The sequence below is a fragment of the Amblyomma mixtum genome, chromosome 10, assembly GCF_055824585.1.
Source record: "Amblyomma mixtum isolate Tamu chromosome 10, ASM5582458v1, whole genome shotgun sequence".
Classification (NCBI taxonomy): domain Eukaryota; kingdom Metazoa; phylum Arthropoda; class Arachnida; order Ixodida; family Ixodidae; genus Amblyomma; species Amblyomma mixtum.
In genome coordinates, this window is record NC_143021.1 from 115,590,801 (window position 1) to 115,609,936 (window position 19,136).

At 47.6% G+C, this 19,136-nt stretch overlaps 1 protein-coding gene and 1 pseudogene across 2 annotated transcripts in view; one reads left to right on the forward strand and one right to left on the reverse strand.

Annotated features, from left to right (window-relative positions):
* The window catches only part of LOC149326731 (putative cytochrome P450 12a4, mitochondrial), an 81,620-nt gene that overhangs the window by 42,699 nt on the left and 19,785 nt on the right, over window positions 1–19,136 (reverse strand). The gene's annotated exons all lie outside the window — the stretch shown is intronic.
* On the forward strand, window positions 9,265–11,489 carry LOC149326732 (uncharacterized; annotated as a pseudogene).

Sequence of the window (19,136 nt, forward strand, 5' to 3'; positions counted from 1 at the left end):
AATTGATGAATTCCCAATCACCAAGGCTGTGAAGCCAGACGATATGGTCTCTCGAGTACTGTTCACTGCTTACTTACAGAAGGTATTCAGCTACCTTCTTTGAGTACAGTTGATGATGAGGGTTAACAGTGAAGAGCTTAGAAATCACCAATTTGCTCATGACATTACCTTGGTAACTCAGGGGATGAATTCCAAATAATGATCGATGAGCAAGACAGGCAAAAAAATGGCGGGTCTAAATATTATTATGAAGAAATGTGAAGCAATGTTCAGTTGTCTCGGAAGGGCGCTGCAGCTTACGACGGGTGCAATTCATTGGAAGTTGTCTGAGAAGTAGTCAATTTAGGGCAGCTAGTGACCGCTGACTCGGACCAGGAGACTAAAATCGCTAAAACAATGAGATGGACCGCATTTGGTAGGCACTCTCAGCTCACGAATAGCACCTTACCAGTATCCCCCAAGAAGAAAATATAGAACAGCTGTATCTGTTCAGAACCCGGCTATTGGCCCAAAATATTGAAGTTCATGTAAAGGACTGAAATTCAGCTGAACACTGTGTGGCGTAATATGAAAAGGGAAAATGACAAAAGTAGAGCAGCATGGGCTAGGGAACAAACGCCAGTTAATGATACTCTAACGATAATCAGTAAGATTAAACGGTCATAGGTAGGGCGTGTCATGAGAAGGCAACATAACGGATGCTTCCTTGGTGCAACGCAATGGATTTCATGGAAAGGCAAGCATAGCAGATGGTGGCAGAGAGTTAGATGGGCGGATGAGATTAGGAAGCTTGCGGAGATATAGTGGCCGCCGCTTACAAATGAAAGGATTCATTGGAGGCATATGGGAGAGGCCCTTGTCCTGCAGTGCTTATGATGATAAGAAATGATATTCTTGCTCATAGTAAAGAAATTGGGCGTCGGCAAGGTAACTCACATGAAGCACGGGCAAGAGATTGTCAGTGAGAACAACGGCGTAGATGACAAGCAAAAGCAAATGTTACAACCTCAGACAAGAGGTTCAGATTAGGAACCTTGCGGGTAGGGGGTAACGGCGGCGGCGTAGCGCTGGTTAATCGGAGACCATAGAGGAATAGGCTGCTGCCCTGCAATAGAAATTTGGTAAAAATAGAAATAGATAGCGGTTCAATCCCGGCCGCGGTGGTCGCATTTCGACGCAGGATTATGTACTGGAAAATCAGTTTCTTCTCACTGGGAGGCGCCATTATCAGTGTGCGATGCACTTGAAGACGACAAGGAAGATGGATAAGACTGAGGATATCATCATCTCAGGCACTCCGCTTACTCATATGCTTGATTCCGCCCCACGTGTATTCGTTACGGTCGTTCTGGGTGCCTGGGCACAGAGGAATTTATTTGAATGAGGTTGCTGATACCCTGGCGAAGGCATCTCTTCAAGGCCTAGTCGTATCTCTGCTTCCGCCCAGCGCATGTATTACCGCGGCCAGGTTTCACAGGTATTCTCTTGAAAGAATTCGTAGCAACAGCACTGACCTCCTCTCCCGAATTCCGGCATCTCCTTTACCCGTGGTGCAGTAAAGGATGGCGATCACGCAAGCTTGAGGATTCCTTCACGCGTCTACGTTGTCGCGTGCCTCACTTAAACTTCTACCTTCATAGATCTGGTCCGGCGGTCTTCCCATTGTGCGCGCTCTGCGGCAAACCCGAAACGGTAGATTATTTCTGGTTGACCTGCCGCCGTATCTCCTCTTTACGGAGTCGCCTGCTAGAGCATCCGTTACGACAGCTCGGTCTAAGTCTGTAAGCTGGGGTTGTTCTGGCTCTTGGTGCTTCCTCCCTTGGGCACAGTAACTGGAATGGGCTCTCTGCCATTCAAACTTTTCTTACAGACACTAAACAGCTGCCGTCCTAAGCTCTTTCTCATGATCAATATTTCTCTGCAGCGAAAGCTTTCCTAAACATGGCCCCGTTCCCACTTTCAGTCACCGATCTCGGGTCCTATAAATAATGGCGGGTACGCGCCATTATTTATAGGACAACAACAACTACAGCTGTGCGCAGTCGTGCTGAAGAGACGTGCAGCCGATTCAACCCCGGAGACCGAGGCCCGAGACGGTTATGTAGCACCCGCAACAGCCGATCATTCCTGAGGACGGAACTACGTTGGCGGTGAGACGTGCTGTCATGGCACGTCGTTGCCGGACGGACTGAAGGACGGACGTACCGGCGCTTGAGACTTCACCAGCTTGAGTGACCACGACCAATCGTTCACTGCGGTCTTTTACTGCATTTTTTAAGTGGAGATAATGTGGGTTGTGGAAGTACATCGCCACGCAACACTGGAGACGTGTATGACGTCCTGTCTAGGTCCTTCGTGTTAATCTTGGTGCGTTCTGTCCCGCCTTCCTTCTCTGTATATATTGTCCTGCACGTGTTATTGTGTCTGCACTCACATCATAGTCGGTGGGGACCCGCACTTGGTTTGGTTTTTTGAGGTTTAACGTCCCAAAGCAATTCAGGCTATGAGGGACGCCGTAGTGAAGGGCTCCGGAAATTTCGACCGCCTGGGGTTCTCTAACGTGCACTGACATCGCACAGTATACGGGCCAGTAGAATTTCACCTCCAAGGAGATTCGTCCGCCACGGCCGAGATCGAACCCGCGTCTGTCGGGCCACTAGCCGAGCGCCGTAACCACTGAGCCACCGCGGCGGGGCTTGAGGACCCGCGCTTCAGTTCATAACGGTAACGTCAGTACAAGAGGTGGGCAAATGCCCTCATTTTTACTTTTCTTCCCTCACCCTCACTTTTGAATCTATGGCCGTCCCTCACCCTCGCCCTCGTTTTGAGAAATTCTCCGGCCCTCCATCACCCTCATAATCCCTTCGCAAAGATTTTCTGTCTCTCCCTCCTCCTCACTAATAGTGTTTTTTCTGGCGATATCTGAGTAACAAACCTACATGGTCTGTTCTGAAAGTAGTAATACTGGTTTTTTCCTGGGCAAACGGGCGGACGAGAGGTGGTCTGCGCGTGCAGGATCGTTTCGTTGAAGGGGGATATTGGGAATGCTGGGGAAAATCGGCAGTCGGGTCTCAGCCGTTGAAGAGAGGTGGTCGCTTGTACTGTGAACCCCTGCCGAAACGTCTCGTCACGCAGAATCATGGAGTGTTTTCTGGATCCGTGATACGTGGTCAAAACTTGTGTAAATTTTGGAAAAGCGGGCAAAGAGACCGATGACATGATTAAAGAGGCCTACGGTGACGCTGCCATGGGTAGATCAGCTGTTTTTTGGGTGGCATAAGCTGCTCCGACAAGGTCAGGAAAAAGAGGAAGACGACGACCGCTACGGACGCCTTTCGACCAGCAAGACCAACGAAAATGTGTAGCGAGTGAAACATTTACTGAACAGTCATTGTAGGATGAGTATCAGAATGATTGCTGATGACTTCGGCATTCCTCAAACTCAAGTTTTTGAGATCGTGACAGAAAACTTAGCCATGAGGAAAGTGTGCGCGAAGTTGGTGCCGGGAGTGTTGTCAGAGGAGCAAAAGGCCAACCGGAAAGCGATCTGCCGGGATCTTTTTCATCGTGTGAATGAGGACTCCAATTTTTTGCCCCGCAAAAAGCGGCAATGCTGCCTCAGGCCCCTTACAGCCCCGACTTTGCACTGCCAGACTTTTTTCTATTGCCGACAATAAAATCGACGCTCTAGGGGAAACATCACGTATCTGTAGAGACAGTTCAAAAGGCCGTGACGAGGGAACTAAATAGCATTCCGGTCCAGGTGTTCCTGAAGGCGTACGAAAACTGGAAAACTCACTGGCAGCAGCGTGTAGGTGCGGAAGGGTGCTACTTTCAAAAATTCTAATCGTTTGTGCTATTGTGTTGAATAAATTAAAAAAAAATGAGTCCTACTACTTTCAGAACAGACCCTGTATAATACAAGCCCTCAAGGCACTATTGGACGAGAGACTAGATGCTTTTGCGCGCGCGCTTGCGCGCGCGTCTGTATGTATGTTTGTGTGTGTGTGCGCGTGCGTGTGTGCGTGCGTGCGTGCGTCGACATGCTCTGCCTGTATATTATGGTCGAATAAAGGTCTTCTACTACAACTACTACTATTTTGTGTAACAAATATCATTTAAAAAAAAGCTATGGCAATGGCGTAGTGGTCTAAAGTAGCGGACAGCGGGACTGATCTGTTCTCGCCGCCGCGGGTTCGAATCATGCTCCCGCAACTTTGAAATTTATTCCTTAGTGTCTTTCCCAGGTCCGATGCCGTCTGTCCGCTGCAGTGAGGCTCTCATGCTTTCGCTCAAAATAAAACCGCAATCACGTCACTAGAAAATTAAACGGGAGGCCCAAAATGCCGCCCTTTGGCTGAATTATCCTAATCAGAAACGCTCTGAGTCTAAAATGAAAGGTTCATCTGCCCATTCAGTGCCCTGGCGAAACGGCTTCCACTCCGCCGAGAAACGGTTGTCAAGCCTGTCTGAAGTCTGCTTCTGGCATGTGGGCTGCCCAGGTCGTCATTGTGACGTCATCACAACCTGCCCGCTGGATTTTGTGCAATCCGACCACCATGGCAGTTCATTTGCTGATTGGTCGAGAGAGGTTCCTCAGGAACAAAAACCTGGTTCACACATGCCCCGCCGATGGCAGCACCTGCCATCTCAGGGCAGTGCGCGTCGCCTGACCACTGCACCACCACTGCGCCAGGGGCGGCATCAGGACTCCCAGGGATCTCTTAACGCAGAGGATGAAAGTGCATGACGTCAACAGGATGCTTTCAGCGCAAAGGAAGCACACCCTCTCCCTGTTGCGTTATATAAGTGACAGATGAATAAACCTTCTCGTTTTTGTTCCCCTTGCTCGCGGCCAGCGATGTCCTGTTTACGTTCCACAACGATACACGGCTAGGCTATAGTGCATCCTTGTTAGAGCAGTATATATCCTTGTTCGGCGGTGCCGTCGGTTGCCGGCGGCCTGCGGGTCACTTGAGGTCGTTACCCCCTTGGCTTTTGTTATTACGAGAGTGGGACTTCTGTTTTATCAGTGTATCATACCGTAATAAATGAATAACCCATATCGTAGACAGAAAACGTGTTTAAACAATTGAATCTAACATATACGGAAATTAACTGATTTCCGCTGTGGCAACACTGGTCGGGAGACGCACTTTTGAAGACTTACGATGCGTCATGCATACGGGGAGAGAAAGCGCCGTGGTACGATGAAAGGATGTTCGACGACTCCGCTAGCGCCGCCTGCTCCTTTGGCTGATCAGCCGCATCTAATAACATATGGATGCTAATAAAGTACTGCTATCACTTTGTCTAGATTTCAAGCGCAAAATTTTTGGGTGAATTCCTAATGAGCATACTATTTTGGACTCAGATAGTATTAATATCTTCAGTTTCAGTACAGATATTCAGAATACAGCTTTGAAAAGGGAATAGCATGTCACTTTAAAATGGGAAATATCGCGGTTTCAATCGGCCACATTCTACCGCCTTTCCATTCGAGGGATCACCCTGTTCCGGAGGACGCCCTCATTGCGTTCGGAATCGAAGCTCTTGGAGATGGCTATTGGAGACCACATGCTGGGAACACGTGCTAGTCCTCGCGTCCGGTCGAAAAATAAATTTTGTTCTTTGCACTGCTTGCCTTGAGCCACGGTGCTCTGCCGCTGGCGGGCCCGAAGCGCTACGCACATGGAGGGATTTCGGTACCTTAACTCCAAGTGGTGAAAGTGGCGCGTGATAGGTGATTTTGCCTTGTTTCTCGTAATATTTAATTTCTTCGGGAGAGAGAAGGAAGACTAGTGATTAGAAGTGAGAAATTTGCGCGAAATGGACGGTATGCGCTTGCCCAAAGCACCCTGCGGATGTAACTACGGCGCCGACGAGGGCGCCCCTAGCTGCGGCCCAAGCGTCCGCTGCATGGGGGCTGCAGTCGAGCAAGCCCCGCAGCAGGTTTGCCGTCCGTGGCTACTTTGCGCCAAACTGGCGACTTTTCAACCCAGTCTGGCGACGAAAATTTCATGTTGGCTCCCTGGCTACTTTCTGGCTACTTAGAACTGTTATTTTGGCGAATTTACTAGAAATTGTTTTTTAATTGCAGCATCCCCGCCGGCAGGGTCGGCGCGCATCGAGGCACCCCTACGCTTGGCTAGGATGCGCGCGCGGCTCGACTCTAAAAAAGGTGACATCCTCAAAAAGAAGGTTTCACTAGACAAAGGAGCGGTGAGGAAGCGCTGATGTCAGTTCTTGAGGCAAATAGCGATACAACTCCTGCAGCGTCTTCGAAATGCCTCGTTTGTACTTCGAAGGCTGCATGTCAGCAATCTTTATGACAACGAAAGCGCGAAAAGACGTGAAGGAATACTGAAGCTGCCGCAGCATTTTTTTGGATGTTCCTCCATCGAGCTGGAGTCAGAAATGCGGCAACTGCAAACAATTCGCGTGAACTTGATCACGTATCATGTTTGAGTAACTTAAGGCACTTATGGCAGGATCGTGCAAAGACACTTGCTGGGAATGCCCTTTTTCAACAGCTGGTGCAATAAGCCGCCAAAGTTTGGTCTCTGGTTTTCCAACTCAGGCCTTGAGCGCGTTTTCTCCTGTGTTAACTTGGTAAAAAAAGAGATTCGCAACTAAATAAAGCTCGACTTCCTAATGGTGATTCCACGAATCAAGTTCGATCTACGGCTGCAAGGATAAAACAAAACTTTTGTTTGGGCTAGATGGAGCATAGCTTATTTTGAAATGAATTTAAGCGCACAAGAACACGCACACAAAAAGTGGAAAAGCACAGGAGATGCGCTATCCTGTGTGTTAGCGCCTGTCCTGTGTGTTTCCTCTTCTTGTGTACGTGTTCGTGTGCGCTTAAATTCATCTAAAAAAAGGCTAAAACAACTTCAATGTCCTACTGGGTTGTTGGCTAGAACGTGAAAAAATTGCTCTCGCAAAATCAAAATCACACTGCTTATTTGCACTGAGCATTTATTAATTAATTTATTTGTTCGTAACATACCTGCTGCTTGAAGACGGCAGAAATTTTGTGCTCTTTATTCTAATTCTTGCGTTGATTCAAAGTGCTAACGCTTATGGCTCTTTGATAACAGTTTTATTCATAATCTGGCGCTAAGATTGAATGACATGGCTACTTTTGGCTACTTTCAGCTGAAGATTTGGCTTCTTTTAAAATGTACCCAAAGGTTACCCTGCCCTGCAGACCAAGTAACATCGACGCCGCTGTTTTGTCGAGACGCCTTGCTTTTGCGCTTGCGTTTCCATGGGTGTGCGTCCCAAAAACAAAAATTGCTGTGTTGTAGAATGTAACAGCATGTACTGCAACTCACCAGGCACCAAATTTTTTTTCTTCCCATCGCGACCCTGGGGGAAAGAACGGCGCCAGCTTTGGATACAGCTAGTTCGTCGTCAGAAGTAAAATTCTGTTTCTTATCAATATCAATGACAATATAGTAAAGAAGTCGGCGCTCACAGGTGTTTCTATATATCGTTTTGAAGGAACTGCATGAAGAAAAAAGCTCAGATTGCTTTTGCCGTGCCGTGAACGAGCACTAACGCAAATGTAGAAGCGCCCGCACGAATATATACCAAGGCGGTCAAGTACGATATTCACGTCTGTCCTGGCATTGTTTACACGAAACCGTGGCGCTCTCACAACGACGCCAGCACAGCGAACTATACGCGTGTTTCCACACCACCGCGCTTGTGTCCTTTTCAAGTGTTTTATCTTTAAAATGCGGTTGATCTTGTTTTGTAAATTCCTAACCTCATTAAACGTTTGAGGAGGTCGTGTTAAGCGCTTCGGCGGCAGCCTTCGCATGTTACTCGGGTTCTTACTGCACTTGTTTGTAGGTTATATTATGGGCTCAGGAGACTGCGTTTATTGCTTTTTAGGCACCGTCAGCGTGCTGCTATGCTAGCATGAACTCCTTCACAGTGCCTTTCTACTCAGTTTCTTTTTCCATTTTTACGACGCAGTGAAGATGGGATGCGTTGGCATCCAAAGAAAAACTCAAGGATATACAGTAAACATTTTGTAGGCAATGTCAAGGCCAGCGAAGAAGGTCATCCTTCATATCATCCAAGCATCTGCCCGTCAGTATACAAGAAGTATACAAGATGGCTTAAAATGTTACCACATAATAATAAAAATATAAAACAAAAAAATATCCAAGCAGAATGCGCGCTCTTTCATAGTTTCATGCATTCGTACATGCGCCAAACGTCCTGGCTCAAGCAGACGATTTGAAAGGTACACGCGTGTTCCACTAAACCGTAGAGTGTTCAAGGCCAGACGAGAGCATCCAACTGGCACTCATTTCGTGGGCCCAGGAAGTCGCCCCCACCAGGGGGCCACACCAAGCCCACCTGCCCTAAATCCCGCCAATCGATGGCAATAAAGTTGATTCTCTCTCTCTCTCTCTCTCTGCTGTGCGATGGCAGTGCACGTTAAAGATTCCCAGGTGGCCGAAATTATTCCGGAGGCCTCCACTACGGCACCTCCTTCTCTCTCTCTTCTTTCACTCCCACCTCCCTCCCTTCCCTTACGGCGCGGTTCAGGTGTCCGCCGAGATATGTGAGACAGATACTGCGCCATTTCCTTTCCTCAAAAACCAATACCGATTTACCGCTGTTAACGAATGCAGTGCAGATTCATTGTTACACAGCGCTTTAAACCCACTGATGTAGGGCTGGTTATGCACTGGGTCAATGGCCTTGACACAAAAATCGATATCACTCGCAGTTCCTTGCTCCACTGTAGATGATGTCTTGTGGGATACAAAGCACCTTGCAATGCAATTAGAAGCGACTGAGAGAAAGATAAGCTTTCCAGTAAAGCACTCCGGTTGATCTTCTGTCATTGTAGATGCCTGCATTACAGAAATGCCAATAGACGCCACATTTTCAATTCTGTGAAACTCCAACATGTATAATTCTAGTGCTTGAGCCTTCCAGTTAAAGACAGGCTGTGGATGGACATTGTGAATTTTATTCTTGCATACCGTTTCTAGGCAAATGGAAAGGCGAAGGAAGAAAGCTGCAGGAAGGCATTAGGATCCTGCCCCACACCTTAATTCGCCTGTCTCTGCCATTGATTACTCCGCACAAAAAGCTAATGAAATTGCACCTTCGGAATTTAGGCTATTTTATGTAAGACTTTTCTTTTTCTCTAGTGATGAATTATACATGTTGGAGTTTCACAGAATTGAAAATGTGGCGTCTATTGGCAGTTCTGTAATGCAGGCATCTACAATGACAGAAGATCAACCGGAGTGCTTTACTGGAAAGCTTATCTTTCTCTCAGTCGCTTCTAATTGCATTGCAAGGTGCTTTGTATCCCGCAAGACATTATCTACAGTGGAGCAAGGAACTGCGAGTGATATCGATTTTTGTGTCAAGGCCATTGACCCAGTGCATAACCAGCCCTACATCAGTGGGTTTAAAGCGCTGTGTAACAATGAATCTGCACTGCATTCGTTAACAGCGGTAAATCGGTATTGGTTTTTGAGGAAAGGAAATGGCGCAGTATCTGTCTCACATATCTCGGCGGACACCTGAACCGCCCCGTAAGGGAAGGGAGGGAGGTGGGAGTGAAAGAAGAGAGAGAGAAGGAGGTGCCGTAGTGGAGGCCTCCGGAATAATTTCGGCCACCTGGGAATCTTTAACGTGCACTGCCATCGCACAGCAGAGAGAGAGAGAGAGAGAATCAACTTTATTGCCATCGATGGGCGGGATTTAGGGCAGGTGGGCTTGGTGTGGCCCCCAGGTGGGGGCGACTTCCTGGGCCCACGAAATGAGTGCCAGTTGGATGCTCTCGTCTGGCCTTTTGAGGAGTTGGTTCCATCCGTCTTCGGAGGGAGCTGGCAGTGAGGTTCGAGGGGGCGGATTTCCCGCGCAACCCCAGAGGATGTGTGCCTGGGTGGCGATTTCTCCCTGGTAACAATTTTGGCAGACGGGGTCGTATTCCCCGTCTGTGATGAGTGAAAGTCTAGAATGGCTAAGGATGGAGTGCGTCTGCAACCTGCGGAGCAAGCTGTCTTGCGCTCGATTCAAGTCGGGGTGTGGAGGCGGGAACTGGCGTCTCATCTCTCTGTAGAGGTTGGTAATTTCGGCAAAGGTCTGGGGAGCCTCGGCAAGAGTGTCTGGGCCCGTGGGGCCGGCCGCCCGGTTGGTTAGTCCTCGGGCTTGTCGGTCGACCCCTTCGTTTCCAGAGTTTCCCGTGTGGGCGGGTACCCAGACCAGGTTGATCTTATGGTCGAGAGTGCAGCCGCGAAGGATGCGTGCAGCGGGGTGGCAGATAAAACCTGCCGAGTAATTTTTTACCGCTCTTTTGGAGTCGCTTAGGACTGTGCGCGTACGTGGGTCAGCGATGGCCAGCGCGATGGCGGTTTCTTCTGCCGCTGTCGGAGAGTGAGCTACTACTGTGGCGGCGGTGACGAGAGTAGATTGTGGCGTGGTTGCACAAGCCACGTATGTGTTTGCACTTTGCCGTGCAGCATCTACGTATATTGCGTGTCCGTCGGCAAGGTATGTGGCATCTAGTGCTTGGGCTTTCAGCTGACGGCGCGTATCATGGCGGCCAGGTAGCATGTTTTTGGAGATTGGTGGCGCCTCTTGCGTTTCGCCTCCATGGAAACGCAGCCGCCGCGGTCGGGTTCGAACCCCTTTTGAAAATTTTGCCCTTCTGCTTAGTGTTCTTCCTGCCTCAACACAACGGGTGAATTAACTTTCCTTTGAAGGCCGGCTCTTGTTGTTTTTGATCAAGTTAAAACATAGCCTTCCATTTTCCTTTCTAGAAATATTATTTTCTATTAGCAGCTCGACAGTTGCTTGAATTTTCAAATCAGTTTTTATCCAACCTCAAACCAGCTACAAAGACCTGGATATACTGGCCCTTACAGTCAGCTGTACAACGAACAATGCCAGCTAGCTTTCGTGAGCACTGCCCCATGTGTAGAGTTATTATTGACTGCATAGAACTTGAAACAGAAAACCCACCAGGCATTTAGAAGCGTAACCTGTGGCATTCCAACTACAAAGAACGGAATACACTGAAATATCTAATTGGCATAGCTCCTAACGGGTTGATAACATTCATTTTTGAGGGCTTTGGAGGCAGGACCACAGATGCAGTAATCACCATTGAGGGCAAATTATGGTCTCTTGTGGAACCCGATTACGTTATATTGGCCGCCAAGGGCTTTCCAGACATTAGGACTGGGGTTTGGGCACAGCAAGTAACTTTGGTACTGCCACCTTTTGCAACAAGTCCTCAGTTTACTAAGTCAGAAGTGGATGCGACTTATCAAACAGCATCGGTACGCATTCATGTAGAGCGAGTGATACAACGACAAAATATATCTCAAATTTTAACTAACAGAATTCCACATGAATTGGCTGGATATGTTGACGAAATCCTCCACGTGGTTGCTGCCATAACTAATGTTAAGCCTGGGATCTTTGCAATGAATGACTAGTTTATTGGTTTATTGGCGTTTTACGTCCCAAAGCGACTCAGGCTATGAGGGACGCCGTAGAGAAGGGCTCCGGAAATTTCGACAACATGGGATTCCTTAACGTACACCGACATCGCACAGTACACGGCCCTCTAGAATTTCTCCTCCAAAGAAATTCAGCCGCCGCGGCCAGGATCGAACCCGCGTCTTTCAGGCCATCAGCCGAGCGCCGTAACCACTGAGCCACCGCGACAGATGCAAAGAATGACTGTAGTGACTGATGCGTTGTACCAATATTGAAGTGCTCTAACACATATTCACGAAAACAAAATTCGGACGAACTATGGCACAATTTTACCATCATGGTAAGTCCCTTCTTCATACTTCATCCTTCATTAAAACAAAAATTCGGACGAACTATGGCACAATTTTACCATCATGGTAAGTCCCTTCTTCATCCATCTTTCATTAATTGAAATACTGGAACGGCCTCCAAGCTTGTCTGTTTTTCAAAAACAATGAAACCTATTTTTTCTGTCCCAGCAATGAGTGTATTTTCGTTCCCTTTCATGCTCAACGAAATCCAATCCGTTCTTTCATGTTTGTTTCATTACGGCACTGTGAGTGTGTTTTTTGGTCAATGCATTATTTTTCTATTTTTTTCTCGATTACTTTTTCCAAAGTAGAACTGTTATGTTTTTGCTCTTGCAATCAGCAAAACTGCTGTACCGTTGCTTGCGTTGTGACATCTGTGTGGTGCTAGGGGCCTAGAAAGAAGATTTATGTCTTCCTTTTTGTCCCGGCACTGTGGAAATGCTGCACGGTATTGTCTAAAGCTGCAATGAGCTCAAACTGTTACCTTCAACTTGCTGGAAAGGCTGGAGGACAAACAATGAACGCAACACAGGATTACCCTTGATTTAAACTGTTTATTTCACTGACAGACTGTTTCAGTACAGAATGCGGTACTAAACATGCGACTGTCTAAAATGACTGGAGTGGAGCCATTGTAAATAGTATAAATAAAATGTATTCCATCCACATGTAATAAACGATTGCTCAGCCTTGGAGCCGGTGAAAGCGCTGCTTGGGGAAAAATATGACATTTTTCTGCTTTCGGATATTGCCTTCAAAAAATCATGAAAATAAAACTGACGCAACTTTGAGACTGCCGAAGACAAGAGTCTATTGACCATCACAACAGGAATTGTGAGGGAGTCCAGACTTGAGTGTACACAGAAGTATCACTTTTTGGGCCAAGAACATACAGGCTAACTGCACCTGTGTGTAATATGGGTGACTGCATCTTAAATTCAAGTCTTTGTCGCCACACATGTACTTCAGCAACGGCCTCTCTGTCAATTTCTGGTTTCTCCTGCTGTAAGGACATTTTATTTCCAGCAGAACTGTTTCCCGGTCTTGATCCCTGAAATAACATTTTGTTTAGTCAACGACAAAACATGTTTAGGCAAATGCTTACTTGAAAATTCCGTCTGGAGAGCACGCCAAGCATGAATCGTCTAAGCATACCAAAAGGCCAAATGGGAGACTCTTGTACCATGTTCAGCCTCAAATTTTTTTCTCGCTTCTGGCTCCTTTGCCAAACCATACTGTAACGCAGGACCAGTGAACTAAGTTTCTGAGTCAATGCGTTGAGCACAGTCGTAGAGGAGCTCTTCACTGCAGGTCAGTACTCTGTGTGCCTGCAGAAGAAAACAACAAAGCTCTTTTAGCACTGGCACGTGCATATGAACACAAGAAGAGGTTCTGTGCTGCTGAAAAGAGAAGTTAAACACTAGTGATATACCTTTGGGGCTGTGATTCTCCAGAATCTTTCATTATTCCACACGCCTCTGTCTGTCTTTGTTCTGTTCTGTTCTCTTTGACGTCCTTTGCATCCACCATCACGCACTTGGGATATATTCCTTGCTGAACGTCTAAGAGCCTGCATGATTTGGATATCAAGCATCGTGATACAAGATCATTTAATAGTAATTCGGTCTTTTGAAAAAATGTTTCCTTACTGATTAGTGACATGCTGAATAAAAAATATAAATTACCCAAACCTCTCGGGAAATTAAGTCGTTTAAAAATCATTCTGCCTCCGCTTTCTTGTAATTCATAACAATGAATTACAAGAATTTTTCCATCTAACTGTTAAAATTTGGAATGGATTGGACGGCTCACTTCGTTTATTCCCAGTTGAAGAGTTTGTTGTTCAGTTGCCTGACAATTTGACCTGTCGATCTGTTTTTAATACTTCTGTATTATCTATTTCTATGCTACCCATGTTATTTGTTTTTACTAATGTATTTACCCACTCCTGCTATGTCTCTCCTCAGAGACAGCAGTATTTATAGATAAATAAATAAATAAAATAAAATGAAAGCTTCCTCGTTTTGTGGGTCATTCAAAAAGTTTTAGTTCCTTTTCAGAGCATTTGGAAGCGGCTGGGGCGACCTCGTCGTTGGGTAGTGCCTCTTCGCGAAGCATGTCGGTCAACGGACACTTGATGTCCGCGAAAAACGTCAGCACATGGCAGAGATCAATGTTTTTCGCACTCAGTGAAAAGTAAAATAAGATTATATTAATGCACATTCGCAAATACCATCAAGCGATCTTGCTTTCAGAACGCGTGTGGTGATTGCATTTGAGAGCGTGACCAAAACAAGTTACCGTTTTCCTTTCTCGGCTCATCAACTTTGGACAGTTTCAGGTAAGCTTTCCGCGATGACGGAAGGCTCCAAACTCGTGGTTGGCCTGTGCAGGAGCTACTGCTGAATGTAGAGAGAAACGGCCGCCATGTGCTTCCATTTTCCCGCCACGCCGGCGCGGCAGTCACAGCTAGCTCTGCGGATTCCTCGGCTTCCGTCAATCTAAAACACCAGTACACCGATAAAAATGTGTAAGTTGGCATCTGGAATAACACATTTGTTTATAGCACCTGTACAGTGCTGTAGAAGGAACGAAACTTACCTTTAAGCGTCACATGTTTTGTTGCTGCGTTTATTCTTGTCTGCGGTATGCATTTTCCCGCGATTTCGGAGCCATGAACATGCACAGCCTCACTGACATCGTTGACGTGGCCCGCTTGCAGTAGTGGTTGACCCTTTTTTAGGTTTGCACCACGAGAAAAAGTGTTAACGTATTGAAGTTCCAGGAAACCCGTCGATAAAACAACGGGCACGCCATGCCGCTGCACCGCGTGAGGTGCGTCGTCTGCTGCAGCTACCCTGCGGCGCGCGTGGAGTGTATTTCGTTCGTAGGGCGCGCAAGATTTTGAATGTCCTCTGTTGCCCAGTGCAATAACACGCCGGAAATTTGCTTTGGCCCCAAAAGGACGAACACAATTCCCAAAGGAAACGAATACCCAAGGTGAATGGAGCAAGTGCTCTGCCTGGTTTGTTTTGAATGTTCAGCGTTTTGTTATATCAAATATCAAAGGTTTGTTAAACTACCGCATGTCTCGCATTTTTTTTAACTTTCTCCTTCGACGAGGAAGATGGTGCCGCGTCTTTTCTGGCGCGGGACGAGCTCATAATGGGATTTTTCGTATTCAGCAACGCTTAGAGCTTCATCACGAATGACTGAATCAAGCTGGAGACTGCTGAATGATGCCATGCATGAAACAATGTACCGCTCGAGAAACCTTTGTTTTATGTCCAGCATTGTGCGCACTAAATTGTGGGTGCTTGGTTGGTTGTAGTGGCGGCTTTTTGTTCTTATTTGCTTTTGTATTAGTTTTTTTCACGTTTCTGACTGTTTTTGCTTCCAATGTATGACACTGCTTTTGCTGAGATTTTTTTTATTCTCTTTTGTTTCTAAACCCATTTATGAGAAGCTAGTGCCGCTAGCACTTTATACGCACTGGATAAAAAGGGTCCTGCGATTACATGTGTGCAGTCTTGTTTTCATGCCGACTTCCTGTCACTGGCTGTGTTCGGAGCGATAATGCGCTGTCACATGTTTGAGGTGAGGATCGTAAGTGTGCCGCTTTTTCGTCTAATAAACAGTTGCTACAATGCGTATGTGAAGTCCTTCTTCTTGTGCCGTTGTCGTTGCGCGGCCGTTCATTTGAACAGCGTTACCTTTAATTATCACATGCATTAGTGCTGAAAAACGTAATAAAAACGCTTTTAATCAAGAACATCTACAGCCTTTATAAGTAGCACCAATGTGTACTCTGTCAAGCAGATTGAGGCAATGGCTTTGAGAAAGCCGAATGCCGTGAAAAAGTGAATGGCAGGAAGGTTCATTCGCTTGGTGTCATTCGCCTTTAAAGACAGTTCCTAGAGCGGGAAATTTTCTTCTCACGCTTTGCAGTACACAGTGCATATGTATCACTTCCAACGTTTACTCACAAATAATGCGAAATGCCCGATCCTATCGGAGCTTTTGCCATGCATCAACGCACGAAGGTGGCATCGCGGTGCACGAGACTGCGAGTGACTCCTTGTCGTATGCAGATCCTTGTACTAAGTGCACTGATGCCATAGCTTAAGCAACCTGAATTCAGGTTTGAAAGCAGAAGTTTAAAACCGAAACTCTGAGAGCGTTTACTCAGTTACTCGGGAACATTTTATTTTATTCATTATTTATTTATTTGTACCTCAAAGTCCCCATTCAACGGGTATTACATGAGAGGGTGGAATATTCAGCAGTATATTTCTTCGGTGAACGATTTGAATGATGATGAGTCGTTCTGCTCCACGATGGCGTTTGGCATATCATTCCAGTCCCTTGCTGTGTGAGCGAAAAACGACGACAGATGCGCGGAAGTGCGGACAGGGGGAGGATAGATGGCCTTCCCGTGGTTTGGGCGATTGGAGATGCGATGTGCGGGGCTGATAATGGAGTTTAGCAATGGAGTATAATAGAACTCATGAAACAGACACAGTCTGGAAATTTTTCGGCAGTTCGCTAAGGTTGTGAGATGAGCACTGCGTTTTAGTTCAGTTACACTTACATGATAAGAATAGGCTGAGGAAATGAAACGAGCTGAGCGATTTTGTACAGATTCGAGAGTAGTGAAAAGGTTATTTTGATGAGGGCCCCAGATCGCGCATGCACATTCTAATGTGGGACGAATAAGTGCTAAATAAGCAAGGGATTTCCCTGATCGGGGTGCTAGTCGCAGGGTTCGTCGAAAATAACCAAGGACGCGATTTGCCTCGTCAGTAACCTGGGATATATGAAAAGACCAATCTAGATCAGGTGTCAGATGCATGCCTAAATACTTGTAAGTTGATACTGAAGAGATTTCTCCTCCCTCCTTTCACCTCCTCCCTCGTCCTCAGACCGTGCATCTTGCCCTGCCTCGTCCTTCCCTCATCATGTCCTCTCACCCTCGTCCTCGCAAATTTTCATGCGCCAATCTTCCCCCACCCTCACCTCATCGCGAGAATGAGGACGCCCTCATGAGGGCTCTCCCTCGTAAAGCTGCCCACCTCTGGTCAGAACTGTTGTGATCAGGTAACAGGCAAATGGGTCCAAACACCTGGGGCACTGTCACCTAGCCTAAAAGAGGCGCTTGCCACGTAAAGTGCACGGGCGAACCCCATGGAAACCGCATGTTCACCATCTACTGAACGCGTGGAGGCCGCGTTAAGTCCAGGCGCTGTCCGCGTATTGTTCACGCACAGGCCACGTGTAGCGCATGTAATGGCCACACGTAATGGCGAATCGCTTCCCTCGCTGCGACCGCATGCAGAGCAAGTACGGACCACGTGATTCCCTCTTAACCCTTTCAGGCACTTTGTACACAATTTTGTAAGTGGCAAACTTACAGCTTTTTCTGAGAAACTGGAGCACTTAATAGTGATTTAACAGCCTGCACTTAACAGCCTGCTATCTTGTTAGTAGGTTGTAATATCTTTGAAGGGCTTTCATTCACAGACTGGATTAAAATCGGGTTCCTGACCTACTATCAGGATAGTCATAGCCTTGCCTCACCCGCCCCGCCGTGGTGGCTCAGTGGTTACGGCGCTCGGCTGCTGACCCGAAAGGCGCGGACTCGATTCCGGCCGCGGCGGCTGAATTTCGATGAAGGCGAAATTCTAGAGGCCCGTGTACTGTGCACGTTAAAGAACCCCATGTCAGTGCACGTTAAAGAACCCCAGGTGGTCGAAATTTCCGGAGCCCTTCACTACGGCGTGATTCATAGCCTGAGTCGCTTTGGGACGTTAAACCCCAATAAACCAATAAACCAACTTTACATTCGCCCATCTAAAGGCCTCAAGAAGGCGCTTGAGCGGCTCGTTCTCCGCCTAGCACTAAAACATTTTGACCTCTCCTTTAGCGGCAGCTGCCCGCACTGTAGTGCGGTGTCTTCGGGCACCTATCACATTGTGGTGGGCTTGCCCCTCCAACCCCGCTATTCCCCCCATCCCAAACACAATCCGGGAGGACTGGGAGGCGACCCTGTTGGGCTGCCACGACTTACAGGCCCAAAAAGCCTTAGTCGGGCGCGCCCAGGCGGCGGCCACCGCCACTGGGGTCCCAAACTAGGGACCTCCACCTAGTGCTTGTAAGGATCGGTTCCTTACGGGCTGATTCAAACATACCTCCTGTCGCTTCCAAACAAATCTTTTCACCACCACCACCAGCCTGCTCTCAGGCGACCTGAGACGTAGTTCACTCCTGAGCGTGTACAGACGTTCCCACGTAGATGGCGGCGTTCGCTCCTCGGCAAGGTCGCACATGTGGCGGCGCTCCGTAGTTGTTGGCGCCATTCGCATGTCCGAGGGCGTTTTACACGCTGCCTACTCGGTGTCGAGGTTCGTTCCTTACCAAGTCTGGACGTGTGCTTAGTGCCTGTGCAGTGTACGTTTCATTAACCGTTCATCACCACAATATTAACCAGCCATGATTTCATGCTACCTCTTTAAATGTGTAAGTAATCTAATGAACAATTGACTTCGTCTTATGAAGGCCTAGAAGAGTTTTGAAGCCTTCCGCGAGGATGACAGAATTTGGTCCCCGACTTTAGTACCTAAAACCAAACCGTTTCCCATGCTGTCCGCTTGCCGCTCTTCGCCTGCGTTTGCAGCGGAAGTCGTTATACGTAGCCCACAGGAGCCGTCGCATGGACGAAACCCGTCCAGGTTCGCCCAGAGAAAGCGGAGAACGCGACTGGAGCGGCGTTAAAGGGAGAAAGAAGGTAGGAAGTAAGGGGAGAAAATGGAGCGAAGCTGTTACCTATGAAGAGATTGGAATAACAGAGAATGCAGCGATGCCGCTCAGGAGCGATGACCATCGGCCACGTGAGCCTGTCTCTTTGGCTCTGTTCTATGTTCTTTCCTGCCTTCGAACGGTCAGCTCGCAAGCGAAGTTCTTGGTGACAGAGAGCTCATCCGATTTCCTCTTCTGGTGGCCGGAGAAACAAAATGAACCAGAACACCAGTGAGCACGGATGAGCAGCAGCTGACTGTTTCTTGCCCTTCTATTGCCTCTCCCGAGAAAGATAAAAATATGTTTCACTGGAAGATGGAGCCCGGACCAGCAGAACTCGCTCGTCGCACTCGAGCTCGCGAGCCTCGCCGTGGACAAGAGCCACTTTCACTCGCTGCCAAGCGAGATGCCGATCGGCGGCGTATCCAGACAGAGGAAGGATGGACGACGAAGACCTCGAAGTAGCTAGAACGACACCGATGACAACGCGTTGAGGAT